Source organism: Tympanuchus pallidicinctus, unplaced genomic scaffold (genome assembly GCF_026119805.1).
Source record: "Tympanuchus pallidicinctus isolate F22 unplaced genomic scaffold, pur_lepc_1.0 scaffold12, whole genome shotgun sequence".
NCBI lineage: Eukaryota > Metazoa > Chordata > Aves > Galliformes > Phasianidae > Tympanuchus > Tympanuchus pallidicinctus.
In genome coordinates this window covers 10,689,749-10,710,191 of record NW_026294637.1, presented here as the reverse complement: position 1 = coordinate 10,710,191, position 20,443 = coordinate 10,689,749, and the positions used below count along the sequence as shown (strand labels likewise).

The following is a 20,443-nucleotide window of genomic DNA, read 5'->3' as shown; positions in this document are numbered from 1 at the left end:
GCTGAGATAGCAGAAACATGATTGCTTGCTGATCTCAGGTGCAATTTTCTCAGAAGATCCACTATGGTGAGAGAGCAATCTTAGGAGCAGTAACATCAGTGTGTTCATTGGATCAGAGAGCATGCAAGGTCATGGCTTAATATACTAAGCCTAATTAACATTGATGCTGGTTTTTGATGAGTTACAAAACTAACTGCCTTTCACTATGTCATCATTATAGAGCACGTGTGGCACAGTTACAGTACTAGGCGTGGTAGATTTATGTAGCTGGCTGAGAGCTGAGGGTGGAGTTTGCTCATGTGAACGTGTAGATTTTCCTCTAGATAAAACAAAAACAAAAAATTGATGTTTTTGGGCTATGGGGAAGGAGAAATGAGTCTCACCAGGCTGCATAGCTTTTGAAAAGAAAGAAATAATGATCTCAAACTGAAATAAATGTGTTTTACAACTTTAGAAAGTGAGAAAGGGAGAAAATTTTCAAATATGCAGAGGGAGTGCACAGTCTGAGCTGCCAGCACTGTCAGTGCTCAGCTAATATGACTAAATGAGATCAGCCCACCCATCAGAGCATCAGAAAGGGTTCAGAGATTGCTTAAGATAAAACGACTTGTAAAGAAATGAAGTACAGGAGCTTTCGTCTTTTGAAGTACGGTAGGCACATAAAATCCCATTATTTTCTAATAGGATTTTACATACACCTTTCCCTCACCTGTTTGAAACTCATTTGAGCTGCTCATACAGTTTGAAAAATGTCCTTTCTGGTTGTCATGGGTGGTGCATCCATCTGATTTATTTTGCTGCATGCAAGTTAGTTAAAAGAATCAGGATAAATGATTCTTGGTGTTTTCAGCAGGTCTTTGGTTTATTTTCTATATATGATGTTACATTTCTCTAAAAGGAAATTTTTACAAAAAAAAAAAAAGAAGAAAAAAGAAAAAGGTTTTGAAGTCTGAGGCTGAAATCCTTAGAAGACAATCCACAGGTTCCACTGTGTTCATTCAGTGTGCCCATAAGTCTTTTCCTGAAAAACAGGGAGAAATTAATATTGTTTTATAGACAGGTTCAAGGCTGTGTTAAACATTTAATAGGTTTCAGGTAAGACCTAATGCATTTAAGTGCAATTTTATCCATTTCTTATTCGCCTTCACTGTACAGCACATTGCCCTGTTCTTCATATGGCCTTGTAGGTGAATTTACAACCAAAGAATAAATTCACATAAAAAGGCGAAATGAATAGATCCTGTGCAAATTACATGACTTGAGCTTCAGTAAGTTTCACAAATCACCTCTTACACTGAAACTTTCAGTTGTCTATGTATCTTTAGCCCTTGAAAATCTGTTGGTTACAGCTCAGATTTCCCTGTAAGTGGTAAAATTAGTACAGTACATTCCGATTGTCTGTGTAGTCTCCTTTAGAGAATGTATCATTGCCCTGTAGCTCTTCTTTTCTTGCCAGTCCTAGAAAAGATGATTTTGCTGAAAAGCTGTCACTAGAAATTGACATTAACATTGACTTAGGCTAAGGCAGGGTTTTTTCCCCTTGTCATTTCCATAATGGGATTACAAAGATTTAGAGTTGCATTGTTCTACAAGACCCAGTAGCTGGACTAGTGTCAGATCCCCCCATAGGCATGCTGTGAGCTTTGTCACAGATGTACAGTTGCCCTAATACTCCTATTTGTGTGAGTCCACTGTGAAGATCTTGAGGGCGTAATGACTTTCACCTGATGCCTGCTTATTATTCTTTCCCAAACCCTTTCACACTGGGAAGGCAAATTTTGTGGAGAATTGTTACCTAAACAACTGGGAATAGGGACTGATGAGCGCTGGGTGCCATGTATTCTCCTCTGACACATCTGGGTACCCAGAAGTGATGTTATATATGTCCATATTCTTCCCTAAGAGTCACAGTAGCTGAAAATAGGACATGGCATAGGACTTTGGCGCCTGACTTGCAGCAAGACTTTCTCCTGTTTCCTCCCTACACCTCAACAAGGCACAGGGACTATGTGTCCCTGGGGGAAATGCATTGTTGCTTTCAATAATGGTGCTTAGAAGTGAGGATACTCTTCTTAAGATTACTGTAATCTCTGAGAACTTTGTGCTTTAGCACTCCCTGGGTTCACGACACACAATACAGAAGTTATAATCTATGTAAGAACCATCACAGAAATTAGGTTTGCTTGACTTAAGGACCTTAAGGATGTTAAAAACTACTCAACAGGTGTGTTTTTTCTAAAAGCAGACAATGTAGTGTGTAACTGACATTTAAACTGTCTAAATCAACCTTATACTAAAGACCAACTATATGATAAAATGATGTATTTGGGACAGAGGGCCTACACTTACAGGATGGCTGTCTACCTACGGGAGACAAAAGCAAGGCATGGTGCCTGAATTCACTGCAGCTCTTACCCTCATTTGGCAGAAAGGAGAGCATCTCCCATCTGCTTGAGGAAAGTGAAAAAGTCCCCCTTGTTCCACGTACATGTGTGTTCTAAGTAAAAACACGACACAAACATGTTGTCAGTTCCATGACAGAAACCTTTCAGAAATGCCTTGGTCTCGATGCAGATTAAGCTGCTGAAAGACTTGGAATTCCATCACCATTCTACTGCTGCTGTCTGAAGATTTCAGTGCTATCAGTTTTGATTAAAGCAGTATCTTCTGCATTTGTTTCCCTAAATGCTTTATTACCCAAAGTGATAAACTCAAATAGATGTTCTCAACTCTTGTCAAGAACAAAAAAAAAAAAAAAATCTGTGCAATAAAATCCACCTTTTAAATAGAGAAACTGCAAAAGAGCTCTACTTCCCAAGTATTATTTAATGGTAATGAAGAGAGCAAAAGATGAGCTATATTGGAAAAGCAATAAAGGCCAAGTTGCTGTACATGACATCTAATTTCTGTATCAATTGATTCACCTGCTATTGATGTACTGCTGCATTTATACACCCTGCCCCCTCAGTGAAGCATTTGGTATGGCCAAGTGTTCCTCCTTACTGAGCTCCAGCGCCGTCAGACCCTGTGCTCTCTTTTGATTAGCTTGCTAATAGAATTGTATAGGCGGCATTTTTTCTCCCTAATCTGGAAACACCTATAAACAATTAAGGTCAGCTTCACACTCAGCCAAAAAGCCTGCAAGCATGCGGCAGTTGCTTTGTGGAGAAGCTATGATCCAGCATGCTGTGAGGAATGCATCTCAATTTGTGTGTGCATTTCAGGCAGGGGCTGTGAAGGCCCTTGCTCTGAGCCCTGTCCTCGGTGTGGTTGCTGGAGGTTGTTAGGCCACCATTAACAACAACTGCAAAACATCCTTCCTTCGTCTCCTGCAAATGGCAGAGGGGGGCTGCATGGCTGAGGGGTTTTGGTCCTGTGTCACTGCTGAAACTCTGACTCACTCGAGTTCTCACCAGAGCTGACCAGTCATTTCTGTGTGACGGCTCTCAGGCGAGTTTCAATCTCATTCTGGTATCTAACGGATATGAAAGGCTGACAGGAAATCCTGCTAAGTACTACCAGACAGGTCCTCCTCTTGGCAATCACAGCAAAGAGGAGATTGTAAAGGAGAGTGAGAACAAGGCTGCAATCTCTCTCACTGCCAGGTTATCAGGAAGGTGAAGCTGAGGTGTGGTGCTGGGCAGCACAAGGGCAGCCTGGCTTCCTGAGGAATCTGCTTTGCAAATAAATACAGGCATCTGCTTATCACACTGCCCTGCTGATATCCCTCACACACAGCAGGCTTATTTGCTTCCTAAATATAAGAAACATGATCTTTTTTTTTCCTTCCATGTTCCCACCTGCGGTAACAGAGGGCTTGGTGTAATTTTTCTATGCATCCAATCACTGTGCCCAAGGACAGGCAGGTGCACTTCAGGTTTACATGGGCAGCACATCTGGTCAGAGGGCTTCGACTGTACCACGGGGCAGAAAGCAACTCAAAATGCCAGCTGCTGCAGGAGGCATGCCAGCCCCTCAGCCTGGCACAGCACGTCCAACCTGCCCTAAGGGCTGTGTCAGGGCCACGGCGATGGCCAGAGCTTTACAGACTGCGGAGTAAATTTTTCAAAGTACCAAGATTTAATTTGTCATCATTAATTTCAAAATGTGTATTCTAAAAAGGTGAAAGTAGGAGAGTTACATCTCCTGAAGTCAGGAGGCCACCAAACCAAGTTTGCTTTAAAATCTCTTGTCAGGGCTTTCTAAATCAGCCTGTGAAACAGCTGAAGAGATGGTATTGCAGTGGATCACATTCCCTTCATATGGCAGTAAATTATAGGAACTCTTGGCTAATCCAAAATTGAGGCTGCAGTAACGAGGGTTTCATGAGAAAGTCACAGGTAGATTTTTAGCACCACCTACGCTGTTCCAACTTGACATTCACTGGGAAATTATAGGCTATTGTGTTTACATCTGTAACTGCTTTGCAATGTTTGATAGCTTTCTGAGGAGTTTATTTATTTATTTATTCATTCATTTATTCAGTTCAGGAGAGCACATAGTTCGCATTGGCTTGCTCTGTCAAATTCAAGCTGACACAGTCACTCCGTAAGGAATGTCTGTCTTTCCAGTATATATGTGACTAAATCTTTCAGGCACCACAACCAAAAAATGTAAAATAATTCTCTTAAAAGACAACACAATTGGGAGGTTTTCCAGCTCTCTGCTGGCAAAGATTACTGGAGATTATGTACAGACATGCACAGTGAGCAGTGCTGCTGTTCTAACAAAAGGATAAGGAAGAGCCTTTAAATGGTCCGGAATACTTGGATAACCTAAAAAGCTGTGAAAAAAAAAAACATGTTCAGAAAAACAATGGATTGAAAATATCAAAGTGAAACATGTCACTGGTCCTATGTAGAGGCCAAGACTTGGCATGAGAAACGGAAAGCAGCTTTCAGGGTGGCATTCAGCTTTTCTCATGCAGATTTTTTTTCCCTCATCTGGCATGAAAACTGCAGCCCTTCTCTACTATCCACGTACATCCTGCACTTCCTTGCCAGGGATCAGCCGGACCTCCCTGTTCCTTTTCACATCTCTCCTCTCAGAAGCTTGCACGAGCTTTCTGTGCTCTGCATTTCTGCTACTGTAACTTCATTAGGTATGTTGATGAATATTACTAATTTACAAATGTTAAAAAGTTGCCTTTAACAAGACTGTTTTCTAACAGAATAGCTATTTTAACTTATTGCTTACTGTGATTCAGCTACATTAACATAACTTTAATCCTACAGGCACAAGCATATATATATATATATATATATATATATACACACACACCAATAGAGGGAGATATATAGCTCTGAGTGCATGGATGTATTGAAACAGCTTTATACATGTGCACACGTAAGGCTGAGATTCACAGGAGCGACTAAATATGGCTGATTTCAGTAACGGCATAGTGCCTAACTGCTGTGATCTCAACCATCTATAAATGTCTCTGATCTTGTACAGCACCCAGAAAGTTCTGAAATACACAAATGAGAAACAAAGGGTTTTCATGATGGCTTCAGAGAATTGTTACGAAGACAGGTGATGAATTCTTTTGCTATCAACAACACACATGCTTTGTGCTCTGCAGCATGTCATCAAATTCTTCAGTTAATTACTCACTAATTATAACACTGTTGAATGGCTACACTGTGGCAACCATGTAATTATGGAGCATAAAGTACTGAGCAGTTGCAAGGCTGAGCATATTGACTGATTACTATAAATCCCCTGCTTATTGTTGATATTTTTCACCTGCTTAACTATAGTAATGTTTGCTTATCATGCCCTCAAACTCAGAGCAGTATATGAAGTGTTAGTAGTGGAAGTTAATTAAAGTTAAAAGCAGGTAAGCCATATTGAGATAGAAGTGTAAAATGACAAATGTATGTTGCAAAGAAAAATCTGGAAACAGCCCTCAGCATCTGCCACAGCATTTCTCTCTCACCCACAGAATTACTTCCTCTCTGAAAGGGCAACACAAGAAATAGGTCACTGATGTTTTACAAGTAAAGTGTGGAGTGTCAAAATCTCAGGCTGGCTCACAATGATGGGGAAGGAGTTTAGCATGCGTGTTCTTCCAGACTTCCAACATCACCAGGGGGGGAAGCCATTGAAAGAGCTGCAGAAAGCTGCCAACTAATGAGTCCTGCAGGGCACCGCTGGTGTGAGGCTGCCTGGAGCACCATGTGCCCCTGCACATCCAGCAGCTTCCCTGCCTATGACTGGCAGGATGCAGATGATGCACAGCTGGCTGGGATTATGCTTCCCAAAAAGTCTCTTATATCATGGAAAATGTTAAATAACTGTCTTAGGGCACTTTCCTAGGCTGTTTTATGCCCTGTTACTAAGTATAACTGAGGATCCACATCTACTTTTTTATGTGTTAAAAGAAAAAAAAAATCCATCTTCAGAACAAGATGTTTTTCTCTTTGTATTTTGAAAAATGAAAAAAAATCATTTTTCTGACCCCTCAAATTACACGAACGTTCAGGATCTGGGAAAGTGTATATTAAGCTGTCACTGCCATTCATATCTAACACTAGCTAAGAACAAGATACAAAGCTGCTCAGCAAAACACTAATTCATTAATACTCAGTGAAAGCCTTGCTTGCTCACGTTGCTACAAGTAGTTCTTCCTTTGTTCTTGAAATGGAATGGCAAAGCAGGAAACGTCTGATCAAAGGGTTTTCAACTTCATATTTAGGAAAGTGAGTCACTGAACGTTTGTGTGGTTCTTCATTCACTAATAATGCCACCTGCTGTATAAATATGCATTCAGAGGAAAGCTCAGTGATTGTGATGTGGAGAATATCTAAACAGTACATAGTCACTTTTCAGTTCCGTTTTTTGCAATGACAAGCGTCTCTTACAGTGCGCTGCTAGTCCTTTCCCTGTTAATAGAGATTGACTCTCTTGAGCAACCTTGCCTTTTTTCTACATTTAAGAGCTCTGAAAGTTGACAAGAAGCCTATGGTGTCTGCATGAGCTATTAAGGTAAAAGGACTGACAGTACACTTTGAAGCTGCTGTCTTTATTGTTGGTGTTCATCATCAAAAAGAATAAAATGTTTTAGCGAGATGTGATAAATTAAAGATTGCAGGAGCTAGTGGGTCTGTATTTGGGCTATGCTAGAAAGAGGAAAACTGCTGGTGTAATTACACTCTGCTCCAGACAGTGGTGTGTCTGACCTGTGGTCAGATGTAATTTTATGCCCAAACTGAAATGATGGTAATAATCCAGCAATTGAATAACACCTTGTTCTCTTCTCAGAGTCCTCTTAGCATTGTTACAGCCAATGATGTATCCACAGCCTGTACTTTTTCTCTGAGCATTTTGTTTGTTTTGGAAGTGTTCCATTCCTCAAACGTCATATAACCTTCAGTGTAAGTGATAGCTTGGACCTGGAAGACTTTCAGAACACAACAAGGAGACATTTACTGCCTTTCAATGCCTATTGAGAATGATAGACTGGTAGACTCTTCTGTGGGTGATATATATAAAGTGTGTGGATGTTTGCCAGCATATTCAATGTATTTTAAAAAGCAGATTACTAAAAAGCTGACTCCAGAAAGACAGCAAAAGATTCTTCACTATTTATTGCTTATTCTGCCATAGCTCTGGTTCCTCTTTTGTTTTAGTTTGTTGTTTTTTGTTTTGGTGGGTTTTTTTTCTGTCTGAATTCAGTTATATTTCTTGCACTGCTGTAACTGGGCCTGATTCTGGACAACCTGCTATAAATTCGTTGATTATATTCTTGCATCTTTGAAGTTTTTTTCTCATTTCCTTTGAAACTGTTGAATAATTCATCCTTAGGATAACTTTCTTACATTCATTTCCTTGACATCCACAGTCACACATGGCCTTCAGAATGCTGTCAAGGTTATTGGGTGGTTTCCTTAGACTTGGGAGCAGAGATTTGCAAGCAAATATTGATTTTGATTTGATATTGATTTGATTTTTCTTTTTATTTTGACGAATAAGGTGCAGAGATACATGTTTGAGATCATAGGGCACAAAGGAAGCCACTGCATTGCAACCCCCATACAGGCCCCTGTGAAGTGCTGATAATGTGACTCCCTTTAGCATGAAGCCGAGTCACATTTGGAAAGCACCACAGAAAGACATGGGGTCAATTCAGTACCACTGCAATAAATAGGATCTTTGTAATTTATCCCTCTGCCTTAGCCTCACAACATGTAGAAGAAATAAGAACAGTAGATCAAAAATGCTGCTTCTGATTCCTATTCCATGAGATGTGGGTAGCAGTCAAGAGTTGTTATGAGCTCTGAAAAGTTCAGTCATCTAAACTTCTATTTTCAATTACACAATTCAAAGAAGGCCATTCTTATAAAGAGAGGAGCCAGAGGCATATGTGATGTAAATGTGCAGTTCCATTGACTGCTTGTACTAGGTCAAGAAATATGATGGGAAATGATAAACAAATGATGGGAAATGAATCATTGTACCCCTAAAAAAGATATCAGAATGCAAAAATCTCAATGATGCATACAGAGGCATAAGTGCATAGAACTGAACACATGGCTGAGGGTAGATGTGGGATAGATTAGATTCAAATTATCTAGAAAATAAGTCTGTAAATGTTAGAAAGGTGATGGGGAGTTTGCTATGGTTGCAGGGAGTTCACTAAGGCCCTGCTCCTCAATCAGGTCTTTTTCACCCACACAAAGCATTATGAAGAACTGGTGCAGAGGAATGTGGCTTTTTTCAGGTCATGGAGAGGACTCATTTTCTTTGTAAACTTTTTCCTTTAACCGTGCCAAGGATCATTTACCAATTTAAAAGAACATTTCCCTCTTTGAAAGGGAACAAACAGCAGCTCTGTTTCATCTATATCAAGAGGTACAGCAGTGTGCAAGGGTAGCCAGGTGACAAATCGGGAGCCTGTGCCTGAGCACTCCCATTGTCAGTCGGGCACGCAGAGCTGAACCCGAGTCGAGCTACAAAAAGCAGCCACTTGGTGCACATGCTCTGTTAGTCCCATTATCGGCTTTGTAATGAACAAGCAAAACGGAGCTGGTTTGTGACACAGCTACTAACACTAACACACAGTGTCATTCATGAAGGAAATTCAATCTTGCACTCACAGTTTAATTCAGAATTAACCATTAATCATTTTTTCCTTCCCAGATATGCAAGATTGCATTTGAGCTGAGCGTGGCTGTGCTCAGGAGTTCAGCTGGGCATGCAGACACAGAGGCAGGGGATGTTGCTGAGCCCCCGCGCAGGGCTCGGTGCCGCGCCAGGCTGCGCTGAGTGCTTAGCAGCTGGTTCCTGCTATTCTTCATGGGCTCGTCTGTCAAACAAGCTGATCATGTTGCAGTAAATCACAGCTCTCCTGAGTCTGTAGCTGTAGCTCACAATGTGAACTAGCCTCCAGCCTTTCTAATGGCCGGCCCTTCCTGGGAAGGGGTCTGACTCCCACCTGCTGGGCTGCACATCCAGGCCACAGCGCAATGTTAGTGAGCTCAGAGATGGGTCCGGAGGTGATTCTCCAAGGTAGCACAATGATCCATCCAATTCAGGCAGTATGCACTCGTGCTGGCAGACAACAGAGATGGGGGCTCCCACTGTTCTTCTCACAGACCCTCACCAATGACAAGCTCTGTCTGGAGTAGAGAGCCAAAGCTTTTGGGGGGTTTAACCAACTTTTGCCCACTTACCAGCAGTAAGCTCTTACAGCCCTTTTATTTCAGCAACCTTTTCTTTCAGCAATAACTAGAGTTTCTGAGGAATAAAAATACACCCAGGGACAAGATAAAGGATTTTTATGAATGTCAAAACAGTTCATTATTTTCCCCCCTCAGAAAACCAAAACCTTTGATACTTTTTGGTGCAATATTTTATATAGGAGCACAATCCTCTGATGACAAAAGAACAGGTAAACTGGCCAAGTTAGGGAAAGTAAATAATTTTATTTTTGTGCCTCAGAATATGTTTATTGATTAATCTGGATGATTACTTTTTTTTTTTTTTTCCCCCATAGAAGAAATAGGATAGAGGGAAATCTCAAATTGTTGTGATTTGACCAGAACACCATTTTTTTTTCAGCTTTTCCTTCATTTATTTTTTGTTCACATGCTTTCCTCTCCTGTGACTCTGACCTCCTCAAAATCACATGTATTAGGCTTGTGCCTGGGCTAGGCATGGGGCACGTGGAGCCGCTTCTTTGACCTGCATGGAGACTGTCAGTGCCACGTGTATTCTTTAATGAGATTTAGGTCTGCCCAGTGACCCACCAGGGCTCCGTCTGAGCTGATACAACAGGGCCTTAGGGCAATGATGAAATAGGCATTGTATGCTAATCCACATCCTTGGTTACTTTTTACCATGTACATGTCTGATAAAATCCAAAACCAACTCCCCTCTGCCCTGAAATTCAGACAATAAAGCCAAACAGCAGTCATACTTTCCATTTCTGTATTTTCCTTTCTGAACAAGCAGGTGGAAAAGATACTTCTCTTTAAGTCTATCAAATTGACATTCTAAAAAATATTTGCTAATTTATGATAAAGGCTTTGGATTTGCTTCTGTCAGGAGGATCTAAGCAACCTAGTGTCAAAAGGAGTCACAAGAGGAATTGCCACCACTCTGTGCATTTTTCCTTTTGTTCTTTAAATTTGCAAGATGATTTTTGTGTTTCTGCCAATGAAAACAATCTCAAACTGGTTAAGACACAACTATGTAAAGAACAGAGCTGCTTACAATAAGAAAAGGGGGAAAGGATAATAGATGACTGAGCTGTCTTCTTTCATTTTTTGACCTTTAATTGAAAGATTGAAGATAAGTAGTTCCTGGGAGAAAGCAAAAGGCTGATTCACTTACCCTGTAGCTTGAGTGAAAAAGCTTCCTGGAAGCCTTACTATATGTTATGAATCATCCTCTTGTCATTCCAAGAAGTTCATAGCCAAGTAAAATGTTAGAAATGGATTGATAGTGGAGTGACGGGCAGTAGGGCCTAAGTGAGAGGTTAAAGGTCTTGAGATAATACATTCAGGCATCCCTTAGGACATTTCTGTAAAGCTGATGTTTCTGACCTCAGGAATCCTTGCCTCGCTGTATTAGGATTCACTGTTCTCTTCGAATAATGTCATTTTGAAAAGTTCACTTGTTTCATGTGAAGTTTTAAAAATGAGAACTGTTTCAGTTTTCTTTCAAGGAAGTCAGATGGAGTCAGCTTTGCTTGATGCTTATGGGATTGTAAAATGTGTGGGCTTGACTGCAGGTGTGCCATTTCAAATCCTGAAACGTAAATAAGAGGGGTAGTTATATATAGGCTTGATCACAGTGAGCTCAAAGGAAACTGTTATTAAATCCTCGAGCCTGTGCAGCATACTATGGGTGGGAGAGAACAGGCTTTTGCATCTTACGAGGAAACAGAACAGAGTAAGAGCAGCAATTCCTATACTTGGGATGGGGTTCAAGCATCTTGCAGTATGGCAGCAATTCAGTTGGCCTTGAAAGCGTGTGATCTTACTCTTTTTCAGAATGATATCCTCACAAGCTGCTAGCTAGTACAAATCCTCACTGCTGCTACAGATCTTGCTACATACATACTTACTTATTTGTTTGTTTGTTTGTTTGTTTATACGTAACTGCTTCCCTTTTTTTAAGGGAAGCACCCTCAACACCTTTTGTTGAGGTGTTAATTCAGTGGCTGTCAAGCTGTGTACCAGGAACAGAATCACACAGAACCATATATTGAGTTGCTGTATATTTCTGTATACAGTATATTTACGATCTTGTGTAATTGTAAATTGAAGAATGGTACTTTTTCTTTCATTTTTGCTTTTAACCAGAGGTGAGGATGGGATATGAACACACATTTTGCTTTGCTGTGGTCTCCTCTAGCATACGTTTGGTCAATGCAGAGTGCTTTCAGACCTCCACAGCAACACTCCTGCAGTGTCCTCTGCAATGAGAGGCAAGTAGGAATACAAGGGAGTATGCCAATACTGACTTGCTCAGGGGCAAAAGTAGCCCGATGATTTAATGCCTTTTTTAAGGTCTTGATAGTTAGGACTACCAAAATGTTACAACTTCATTGACATGTTCCCAATTTAAATAACTGAGACAGACAGTCAGATGTTTCTTAGATTGACTGTGCCAATAGCATTTAAAATGATCTCAGCATGGATTTAAAATGAGCACTTCACTGGGGTGAATACCCTACTGAAGAGTGAAGGCTTAATATGCCTTTTTCTGCTGATATTGTTTAGCTGGAGACAGCTTTCTGCAAGACTGGATTACCAGGGCAAAAGTGCATTGATTTACATTCTGAAGGTTATCTTTTCAGTGGAAAAAGGCACAGCACTGTGTGCATTTTCTGTTTAAGTGAAGATTTTGAAGAAAAATATATGCTAAAATAAGTCTAGAGTTCAGGGGCTATTCTGTTGTGTGGATTTCTAAACAATGTGCTTTAAACCTCTAACTCCTGCAGGATTATGCTGTGTTTGCTCATTGTTTTGCTGCTCCTTCTAGTATGCTGGGATGCATCACAATAATGTGTTCTCAGCCCTTGCTTTTTGTTTTGGCCATTGACTTGCTGATTTGTTTGTTTGTTGATAAAAGACAGTCAAAAGGGGATGATATGGTACCTCAGACCCCTCTATATGGAATGTCATTTTATGGGAATTAGATAGTGAGTACTTCATATGGGATCTTCTCTGAAAGTAATGCCTCCTATTTTATTGTGTTGGCCCATGCTGGCAGAGACAAATGTTGGTGATATGGCAGTAGAGGCTGAAATTTCTCACCAGTGTTTCATTACATGTTGTTGCTGTGTGACAGATGGCAGCAGAGAGGCAGTCTGATAGAAAGGTGTCTGACATGGAAGTGCATGTGAAGCAAAGGAAATTAATTCTTCTAAGTGGAAAAAATGGCACCCACTGACATTCATTGACACTTGTTGAAGATTTGTGGAGACAAAAATAGTGAATGTCAGCACAGTGGGGCTGTGGGTGCTGAGTTTCAGCAGTGACAACAGGTCATCTCTGCTCGTGCAGATTTTTATGAGTATGACTTGCAGGTTTTTGTTCATGACTGGTGGAAATGGTGATGACCATGCCGAAAAAATGGCATTTTGTATCTGAGAACTATTTTATTGAAGTATTATTGTTCTCTTTGTGTCTGTTGTAGTCTGTGTGAAAATTGACAGGAGGCATTACTTTCAGAAAAACCTACACGTCGTTATCCAAAGTGTTTTGTAGGATTGATTTATGTACTTCTACTTTAACAATAATCGGAAACTGTTGTTACCTCTGTAAAGGTCAGCTTCTCTGCTTACTCACACGAGTAACATCATTGACTGCGGTGCAGCTGCTCATGACAATAAATGGATCTGGACTTGATGCCATGTTGAATGGAATTGTCTCCAGTAAATCTGTATGTAGGTGTTGATTTCAGCTTCAGAGTAATGCACCTTATCTTTTTTGTGTCTTACTGTTTCTCTCCTTCTTATTTTGTTTGGCTAGGATACTGGTAAGAATAATTTTTATCCTTTCGTATTTACTTCTACAGTTTTCAGCTCTATTTGTCCTGAGATAATTCAGGACAGTCTCAGATCCTTCACCAAATGCTCTGTTGGTTGGTCACTGCTTAGGGCAGAGCTGGACAAATAGGGATTTTCTAGACCTGTATTTGACTACTGTATTGGTTGTACAGTCACAGTAAGTTAATGCCAGGATGGCATTACTCCATCACACAGCACTGTGCATGTTGTGCTGTCAGGCCTTAGAATTTCAGCTCAATACATAAATGCAGAAGAGAAAATTAAGTTTGAAATTTGAAATATAGATACATAAAGAAGTATGCAAAATTATTGTTTTGGGGCTAGGGTCTTTACCTGTATCTGTGCAGCTGAAAATCAGTCCTATAACTCTGCCTTCCTATTTTTCTGAAGTGAATGAGGTCCATATGCTTATTTTTGTTCAGTTATTTCTGACAGTGTTTATTTCTGACACATTAACCAATTGCTTGTAGTTACAATTATCTCAAAGGACTGGAATTAACATTTTAATAAGATATAATCTGCTTCCATTCATAACTTCTGAGTTTTAAATTATAACGCATATAATACTTCAGCATTGAATCATTTGAGGGATTCTACAGAATATAGAGATAATTGAAATGAGGATTTGAATTTGGATTATTGTAAGGAGGATTAAATTCAATCTCTGAACAGCTTGAAATATTTTATGTTAACACAAAACAAGAAAAAGTGTTAGATTTAGAGCATCAAACCCACGTTTCATTGGAAAGCAAGAAATAGATGTATTTTTCTATAAATTTGAAATATGTCAGAACTGTAAAGGGAAAGAAGAAAATTTTATTGACAGCTGTGGAGGTATAGGGAAAACAAAGCTTTAGGGTTTAGGAAATCTCATGCCAATTGATAGAATAATGGTATCCTTCAGTTATCCCTTAATTATAGATAAATGGAGTAAATGTACCTTAATGCATCTTCCAATCCATCTGTGACCCTCAAAGCAAGACATGCAGGATACTAACGTCAGCCCTAACAGACATTCCTCTAACATTACAGTTAGGACTTCCAAAAGTGAGATCTTTCCAGTCTCACTAAACAGGCTATTCCCCAGTTTTAGTGTCTTTACTATTAGGAAAAATCTTCCTTCTTACAGTTACACACAATTATATGCTCTGTTCCATACCAAACGTTACTTCGTTCCTCCTGGCAACTGACACTGACAACTGACATACACACCACTTCTTTCCTTAGGCTGAAAAACTCAAATTCTTTGTCACAGATTATGGTCCCTTGGTCATTTTCACTCTCACCCTCCTCTAGATTGCCTCTAGTCTGTCCACATCTCTCTGCAGTTCTCAGGATTGATGCTAAAACTGAGACCTCAGAACAGCACCTTGCTGGGGAGGTAGTTCTGATGCAATCCAGGCAGCAGTTTCTATTTTTTGGGACAGCATGATGCAGTTGGTTCACTCTCATTTTGTAATCTACTACCTAGCAGTCTTGCTGTCCTCAGTCCTGCATTTCTGATTCTGCTTGTTCCTGAACAAACATAGTTCTTTTGGCCTTGTTCAGCTTTATCTTCTTTCCTTTCCTTCCACCTCCATACTACATTTTCAGTTAGTCAAAATTTTGGTTTCTGTTCCCATTCTTCAGCATACCTGCAGACCTTCCTTCTTTGGTGCCGTCTGCAAGCTTAGAAAGCATCTCTCTGTTGTGAAGCTTTGAAGAGAGCCAAACTTGGGACAGACTGAGCTCAGCTATTCCCTTAGGTGGTTACCTCCATACTGTGTCACAAAAGGAAATGGGATTTGTTGGCCATAATTTGTTGTTGAAAACTGTGTTGGCTGTTACCTGCCTTCTTATAACCTTCTAGATGCTTACAAAGAACTTTTTTCGCTAGCAGTTGAAGTTAAGCTATTCAATAACATTTTTCCAGCTACTCTTGCCTCCCACAGCCCTTAGTACATTCCCACACTTTTTAATATTAGGACTGGGTTTATCCTTTTAATATCTCTTTTCCTCCAAGTTCCCCTGGATAATCACTTCTGAGATTCCTTCTGCTTGTTCTCTGCATATTTTATGATGAAAATCATCAGGTCTAGACTGTCTGAAATCACCTTAATTACCTAAATATTCTCTAACATGTTCTTTTCTTCTCCTTTGGGACCTCAATCTTTTTCTTTTTTTATCTTTTCTATTTAATGCAATAGAATCTTAGTAATTTGAGTCATAGCTGACTTACTCTATTCGTTTACAAAGATGCTTACCCAATCTGCCAGGTCTCTGAGCATAATACACTCGCAGTTTTGCCACACCAGAGTTCAGGAGGTTATAAGGATGTTGTAGCTAAAATTTTGTGTTTCCTACCCCAGCCATCTCAGAATTGCACCCACACAGCAGAAGGTGAGTGGTGCAACTGTGAATACCTTCCAGGCCATGGAGTGGCAGGCCACACCTGAGCTGCAGGTGTGGGAGCTCCCTGGAGGTCTGCTCTGCTTCTACAGACAGTGCACTCTGATCAGGGCTGTTGCCCTCAGAATAGAGGCAGAATTTTTAACTTACGTTGCATTACTGTAGTTTCCTCCTGAAACACACCTAGATAGCATGTGATCTGGTTATTAATCATAGCATCGTGTGTAGAGGGAATGTGGAGAGGCATCCTAGTCCACTCCTTGGCAGATTAAAATTGAAGTGTTTTTTGCAGATATTTGCCTCATCTGCTCTTAAAAGCGCATTGGCCCTTCTAAGTAGCTCTTGTAACATCCTACTGTCCTAATAGCTGAGAAGAGTTTATGCTTTCTAAATAATTCCTTTTGCATTCTAATGCTTTTATTTTCTGTCTTGTCTTATCCTAGTCGAAAAGGAGATAAGTTCTTTATCTTTCTATTTGTGGCAGTCATGTATGTACTGCTGGTTTGCTATGTCATGCCCAGGCAGTGTAGTTTTCCAAAATGTTATGGCATTTCCCTGGAAATAATGGTTTAAATTCATTAAGGACAGAGAATAGCTTGTTGAGTTTTGGAGATGACAATGTGAAATCGTGTATCGATTCTGTTATTAACCTAAAGTACATTTGATCAGCTTTTCTAAATTCTCATTACGCAGTCCTCTGTGATGCTAAATTTTATATGTTGTTATTTCTTTGTATTTCATAGTTCCAAGTTTATACAGGAGAAAAACTGAACCAATGGGAAAATCAAATTTGAAAGCAAATATTTGATTTCCTTATAGCTTCCAAAAAGCAAAATCTTCCCTAATGTGAGCAGATGCAATTCTTTGCACTTACTGGTGATGTACTGAATTATCAGGAGTCTGAACCGTCTTTTCACCTCAATATTGGTTATTGTGTATGCGTAGCAGCCACAAATCTCCTGCCAGTAACACTCCATGAAAATGCAAAGCGTACAAGGACACGAATATATGGTTCTATGGAAATGTTGTTATAATAGAAAGTAAACTGAGACTGTTAGAGTAGTATTAGTTACCATACTCCGGTTTGCACAGTTAATAAAACAGAGCATATTTGTGAAACAATTTGTAGGGGATTGGCACTGCGGGATTTTCCAGACTGTGGGTTAGATAAACTGTTCTGTGTTTAGCAAGACACATGTAAGGACTGCAAGCTATTGCTGTGAGACACAGTTTGAACCCTCTTATGGAATCAAAAGAAAGGAATATTAGGATAAATGGAATTGCATCTTAAAATTTGTAAATTGATGAAGTGGCTTGAGGGAGGAAGAATGGTAACAAACAACAGAAACATCATTCAGGAGAAATGGTAAGGAATAAAGATAATAGAAAACCAGGACTAGCACCTTCTTATTGAAATGAGGTATTGATACTTCACCTTGTGAAGGACAAAAATGGAGTCCAGAGGGCTCAGCAAGAGGAGATGAGGACATGCAGAGTGCTATTTGCATGTGGTTCTGTCATCCCATAGTGATAAATCTGAGCACTCAGTGGTGCCAGTGCCTCACAGTACACTTCTGAGAAAGGAGGAACTGATAACAAAGGAAATGGTGATGGAATATGCTTCCATCTGTATCACATTTGCTAAGGAGTTGCATGAGAACTGTATTGAGTTGCTTCCCTGATACAAAAGGTAGAGCGGAGCAATACAGAGCTATGATTTGTGTCTGCATAATATCCACACAAGTACAATCTGCATTATATTTGCCATTCCAAAAGTGCATGACAACTTGGATCCATCAAGCACACATGCACACAGTACCTTGTCAGGTGGCAGTCTGGCACAACTCTGAGCTGGCTCATAGCTCTCAGCACCGTGTACTGCATGGAGTTGCACACATTTCAAGGTGTTAGAGCTTAGCTGTAGTATTGGAATTAAAAATGAAAGATATGAACAATGTACTTTTAATGTGTAATTGAAATGAAACCGGATCTCATTTAAATGCAGTTGTCGAGTCAGCATTTAACTTTTTGCAAGATACATTTTTTCATGGAGTGATTAGAATATCCATAGCATCTTGTTCTTCTGTATTCCGACTTTTCTTTTTTCTCTCTGAGTAGTATCAGTCGTACTACATGATATGAATTCACTGTTACTCTTGAAATGCAGCATCTCAGGGAGATACAAGAGAGAGCACCACAGATCTAAGCAATAAATAGCATATATAAACTCTATAGGGCTAGATAGAGAGAAATTTAGAAGATCCTTTTTGTAACACTATGCATATAAGAACATTGCCAAAAATGGCACATGGGAAAAGATCTTTGTGGGAAAGGGACATAGCCATTGGCATATTTGAAATGATTGAAACCAATGACCAAATGCTTGTTAAAAGTTAGTTATTAATATTTATGCTGAGACTTTCAAAGGAGCCTAAGGGAGATGTATGCTCCTGACTCATTGAAATTCAAAAGGAGCCGAGTGCCTAACTCCCTTAGCTTCTGCTAAAAATCCCAGCCTTAAGCTCTGTATGACAACCTGATTTTGATGTTTTACAAACCATACTCCCAATAATAAAGATATGTTCGGAGTCTGGCAGAATGCTGTAGCTGCTCATATTTAGTTCCTGCATTTTGACATAGTTGTTTAAAGCACTTCAGATGAAAATTTGTAAAGAGAAGCAATTTCCAACTGAAAGCCTTGTAACACAGGTTTCAGCTTGTATTAGTGATGTAAACGTATGCATTAAACTTTGTAATGAAATTTATGAAACCTAATGAGCAGGTTTTTATTGTGCTGTAATGCTATGTTGAATCTGTTCTCCCTTCTTCATTTTTTTTTGCCTACAGCTACAAATAAATTTGACATGCCATATTATCATGTTGCCCTAGTTCACTGTACATTTATAATATTACCTAAAACCAGGACCTTTATGGGAAATTGCTGCCAAAAGTGATTTTGCATCATGACTTTCAGTCATACGAGAATGTTGTACAAAAGGCACCCAATTATTTGAAAAGTAAGTTGAAAAATAAGTATTTATTTCCATTGCTATTGCAGCTGTAAATCTTCAACTAGCCAAGACTGCCAAGTCAACTTCTTTCTTCTAAAACTCACTGTAACTTTGTGAATAGTTACAAACAGGTAGTGGTAATTTTAACTGACAAACTGACTGTTTTCCTTCAAAGTTACCTATTTTGACTGTGCAAATTCAGTCTTCAGTTACACTCCAGTAACCCTACTGTTGTCAAACTGATTGCAAAAGTGTAACTGGGAAAAAGGAAATAGTTCTATTTTATTGATATGTCTGTAAGCCTGACTGCATATCCCAAACTATTTATTTAGAATGTACACAAGAGTGGAAATAATGTAATGATCCAGATAATTTCCTTTCCAAAAATGAAGTGACTCACTAAGTCTGAATCCTCCTGAGCAATTGGAAATTTTGACCAACTCTTTGCTATTGGAAGAGTGGGAGAGTTCCTGCCTGTAGCAGCCTTTAGTACCTCGGTGTGTTGCACATTATTGTCATTGCAAGCTATCTGCTTAAACCACAGGTCTCGTGCTTATAGATTCATAGAAATAAACCATAAAAAAAGACTGATTGCTAATCAGTGAACTATTGTAGTTTAGTTAAGCTGTGTTGTGTTATAACATTGGGATCATTTTAGTCTTTCAGATAGCAGGCAGTGTTTTTCAGAATGATGATTCTTTGAGCTTGTTTTGTCCCCCAAGAGTTGTAACAAAGCAGAGTTATAACATCATATTAATTTTTACGGGTGTAAATGGTAAGAAAACTGTATAGATGTAGACAGTAGAGCCAGTGAGAGATGAACAGTTCTATATCACTCTTCTTGTATGTGCTGTACTGGTACCTATAACTCAGGCCCTTTGGCTCTAGTGCCTTGTATGTGTTATAATATTTTGTAATACTCATCAGTATCCAATGTCCAGCTGGAAACTGAGGATTCCCTGCTTGCCTGAAGACATGTACACTGAAATAGACCTTAAAGTTAATCTCATTGTATGACTGAAGAAGTAAATAGTGATCTTTTTGAGAGTTCTGTCTCTCAGACTTTCCAAGAATCCCAAAGAGGGGATGAGATGATTTGTTTTAGTGAGAAAGTACTGTGTTCTGTGTCTCAGAGTTCAATTAGCTGTGGGATTTTAATATTCTTATGCTTGATTAGGAGTCCACACAACAGGTGGAGGTGGTTGAGCTTCTCTCAGTTCCAAAATATATGAAAAATAATTAAACAGAAGGAAATGTCAATGTTTTTGTAAATGCTTTCCCTCCATTCATTTTGCTTCATTATGAAAATTATGAAGTGCTCTTTTTGCAAGTTTGAAAGTTTTTAAAAAAAATATTCCACAATTCCATAGTTCTTCTGTCTTTCTTTTAAACAACTCTTAAAATGAACGTTTTTCTTCCTGTCGTGATTTAAGCTTTTCTGCCTAAGGCATGAGAACACAGAATTTAATAGTGACTGTAAATGGTAACATAGATCGTCTTGGCTTCAGAAGCTCCCTTCAGC

General features: G+C 39.5%; 1 protein-coding gene across 8 annotated transcripts in view; it reads left to right on the top strand.

Moving 5' to 3' along the window:
- The window catches only part of SEMA6D (semaphorin 6D), a 346,041-nt gene that overhangs the window by 70,409 nt on the left and 255,189 nt on the right, over window positions 1-20,443 (top strand). The window lies entirely within an intron of this gene.